Raw genomic sequence first — 4,641 nt, forward strand, 5'->3', positions numbered from 1 at the left:
TGTCTCAAACAAAGTTAAATTTTAAGGAAAAACACATTAATTTTTCTGGTAGAATATCATTTTTCTTTCCTAAGTCTAAATTTAACATGTTTTCAACCACAAAACTAAAAAAACATGACATTATGAACAAATTATATCACTGAATGAATTCAAAAGTCTTTATTTGTACACTGAATAAAACAGACATTATATCTCTAATTTGATATTGCATTGTAGATATTTAAACAATAAAATTTATCATACTTAAGACATAATCGAATAACATAAAAATGCTTCATAACTTCTCATTTAACAAAATATGGAAAACATTAATTTTATTTGAAGATACGATGCATACATCAGTTATATAAACTGTCTTAAACAATTATTCAAAATCACTCATATTTTCTTGCACACCATCAGAATTCACATCTTCAGATGAGTGACTGGATGCTGACGAAGATGTTCCATATTCTTCTCTGTCATCAACTAGTGCCCCATCTGAGTCCACATGCATGCCCAAGATTCCAGGTTTCAGAAGTCTTCTAGATCTACGACTGGTTTCAGCAGAGTCCCATGTCAACATTGTTCCTTCTGGTAACAACCTTCTCAGAATCTCTGTCGTCTTGAAGCGAAGAGTTCCTCTCTTTGTTAAATTGAAGTCATAAACAAGTATGTCAACATCCTTCAATTGTAATATGTCTGTGCGGCGGCGATTTATATTTGTACCCTTTCTTTTTCTTTTTCCACCATTTTTTTTGTCAACTACCATCTCTGGCTTATACACACCATTGAATGGGTGTGTATTTGTGGCATACCAATGTACTTCAACACCTGTAACATCCTCATTTTCTGTAAAGACCTTTATAACTTTAGCAACCCAAAATGGATAGCCATTGGGATCTCCATCTGCTAGCACTGCAATCATGCAACCCTCCTTAATATCATGTACTGAACCCCTATAAAGGTCTTCCATGGCTTCACGTTGTGCACGAGATCTTCTGGAACCTATATACATCTCTCTTTCCTCTGCCTATGAAGAATTAATAATACCTTGAGATTGTTGCTGTTCAACAATGTTTACTTCCTCATGTTCATTCGACACATTTTGTGGCCAAATAAATGGATTTTTCAAAGGTATATCTTCATTTATTGTTGTCGAAATGAGATCACTTTGATTATTGAAAAACGACTCCCACCAAACTGAATCAGCAATGTCAAAGTACTCATATGTATATCTAATACATTTTTTAATTTCTTCCAGGAAATCAGAATAATTTATAGCCCTGTTCTGTCTACGTGCATTCTGAACTTCACCAACTGATTGTAATAACAATATTTTTGATGCAAATATTGGATGATCTGGAATGAACTTCAAAAATTGCAATCCTGATGACGGTGCCCACTCTGTAGTAGTTGAATACTTCTTGCCGCATATTAGTGTTTTCCCATCAATTTTTTTGATACGAAATTGATGTTGGAAGCTAATGTCATTAAGTTGTTCAATGCATTTCCCCTCACCATATGATCCCAGAATAAACCTTCGCATGTCAACAGTTTCTTCCAACACTTCAAAAGGAGGCCCTGGCATGTATGATTTCTTAATACATTCAATTAGTGATGGCAAGCTCCCAACTTCCTTCCTCCTCAATGTGACTGAAAAACGAATGAACATCTGATCAATATGGTCATGAGTGTGCCCAACAAGAAGGAAACCAACCTTTACCTTTTGAAAAATTCTCAATTCAACAAGCATGTTCAGATACCCAAAAACAACCTGATTTTTGTTTTCACGGCAAGTGTTGTCCAATTGTAGATACAAAACTTCAGGAAGATTACTAGACTAATGAGAAATCACATCATGAATTATGGTTATGGTCAGATTTGCATCATTATGAATATTTGGAGCTGTGAAGTACACCCTTGGCAACATTTTCCCATTGAAGACCATACAACCGACCAAGTGAAACTGAATAAAATTTTCCTCTTGTAGATTTTTGGGTGTGCGAACAAAATGTGGTAAAAGTGTTTTCTTCTAGTCCATACCATCAATTATCAAACCCAAATATTTATTTGGATTATCATAACACTTCTTTCGATGCTTGTACAACTTCTTCCTTTCATTTGTTTGTTTTTCGCGATGCTCCTGAAGTTCTTTGACAATTAAATCTACACAACATAAAAGAAATTCATTAAGAAATATGTTTTCATAGTTGATGACTATACAATTTTAAAAGTAAAAGTTATGAACACTTACCTCTTTCTGAGCCTTCACATTTGTCCCTTTTTTATTTAAGAGAAGCACATGTACTGCAAATCCCCATCCTTGTCTTCTTAGGAATACGAACATTATTGAATTCTTTCTTCCATATCTTCACAAAATATTGATATGTAATAAAGTGGCCCTGTCCCTCAGCACTTTCTACATATTCTTTGTATAAGTTTTAGATTTCTCGTCTTGAAAAATTATCTGGAATATGTATTGCCTCTCTATTTGGCATAAACTCTCCATGCTTTGAAAAGAAATCTTTCATCCATGACATTGCAGTGTTTGATAATGTCCCAAACTGTCTTTTATAACGTACTTCTGAATAAAATGTGGGATCCTTTTCCAAATTTTCTTGAATTCTCGAGAGACGAAAATTCCCAATTGAATGAAACATTTTGAAAGCTTTTCTACACAGTAAAAAATTCCTAATATGATAATCATAACCTGACAATGTAGATTGCATGCAGCCAACTAAATATGAGTTTTGCATGCTTTTATTCATTGACAAATATCTCTTCCTGCTTTCTAATGTAAATGTGAAATCCATACGTTTCAAGCAATTTTTTTGGCAACATTCACTTGAAATGAGAGCGCTGATAGAACTTCTTCTCGTAAGATATTCTGCTCTACCTCTTGTATAACTAGAATAGCTTGCATCGATACGAAAAGGTCTGCTCCTACTCCCCGATACAGTATTTCTTGGCAACATCTCCATCATTGGATCATCATTTTTATAAGGATTTTCATCATCATTAAGAGGAACGTTATCCACACTATGATCTGCTCTGATTTTCAAATTTTGACTGAGAGGATACCCTTCATCTTCCCCTTCTTCAGTGCTACTATCATAGTCCTTAGAATTCAGACTAAATGGAAAATCTGACTCGATGTTTAATGGATATTCTTCCTCATGTACATTGTCAGTGCTACTCTCATAGTCCATAGAATTAGGACTATGTTGAAAATGTGGCTATTTACTTATTGAAGATGCTACATCCTGTCCTTTGTCACTGCTACCTTTATACTGATTAGAATTAGGACTAACTGCATCATCCTGTTCTTCATCACTGTTGCTCTCATAGTCCTTAGAATCAGGACTAAGAGGACATTGTGATACTCCAATGTTTTGAAAATCATCATCCCGCGCTTCATCACCGCTGCTCTCATAGTCCTTAGAATTAGGACTAAGAGGACATTGTGATACTCCAATCTTTTGAAAATCATCATCCCGCGCTTTATCACCGCTGCTCTCATAGTCCTTAGAATCAGGACTAAGAGGACATTGTGATACTCCAATCTTTTGAAAATCATCATCCCGCGCTTCATCATCGCTGCTCTCATAGTCCTTAGAATCAGGACTAAGAGGACATTGTGATACTCCAATCTTTTGAAAATCATCATCCCGCACTTCATCACCGCTGCTCTCATAGTCCTTAGAATCAGGACTAACTGGACACTGTGACACTCCATACTTTTGAAATTCATCATCATGCTCTTCATCACTACTGCTCTCATAGTCCTTAGAATTAGGACTAAGTGGACACTTTGACACTCCATTTTTTTGAAATTCATTATCACATTCATCATCACTGCTGCTCTCATAGTCCTTAGAATTAGGACTACGTGGACACTTTGACACTCCATTATTTTGAAATTCGTCATCATGCACGTCAAAACTGCTACTCTCATAGTCTTCAGAATTAGGACTAAGTGGACATCGTGACCCTCCATTCTTTTTAACTTCACCATCACATTCTTCAAAACTGCTACTCTTATAGTCCTCAGAATTAGGACTAAGTGGACAATGTGACACCCCATTCTTTTGAACTTCACCATCATGCTCCTCATCACCGCTGCTTTCATAGTCCTTAGAATTTGGACTAAGTGGAATCTGTGACTCTTTATTAATTTGAAATTCTCCATCCCCTCTTTCATCAGCGCTGCTCTCATAGTCTTTAGAATCGGGACTAAGTGGAAGAATTGACTTTCTATTCATAGTGGAAGAATTCCCGCTATATTCATCAATATGAATAGAGTTGTTACGCGATGAAGATGTTGATGGTGTATAAACCGAAACTTCACCATCAGAGCAATCCATCACTTTCAAATAGAAAATGTTGAATGATACAAATGGAGTCTCCTAAGAATATTATATAGCTTAAAGAATGAAATATTCCCTCCAAAGTTATTTCCTCCAAAAATTTTCGCGAAAATATTTCTCTCCAAAAATTTTCACGAAAATATTTCCCTCCAAAAGTTTGTTAGATTTATTTACCTTTATTATTTTATTCTACAATTGATTGAAAAACATAAACTAATTTATTTTTATGAAATAAATCACTAAAATCCAAATTGTAAATCACAACTTGTACATTAATTATTCTAATAGTTAA

The sequence above is a fragment of the Pinus tabuliformis genome, chromosome X, assembly GCF_031772625.1.
Source record: "Pinus tabuliformis cultivar Carrire ecotype Pingquan chromosome X, CPIR1, whole genome shotgun sequence".
Classification (NCBI taxonomy): domain Eukaryota; kingdom Viridiplantae; phylum Streptophyta; class Pinopsida; order Pinales; family Pinaceae; genus Pinus; species Pinus tabuliformis.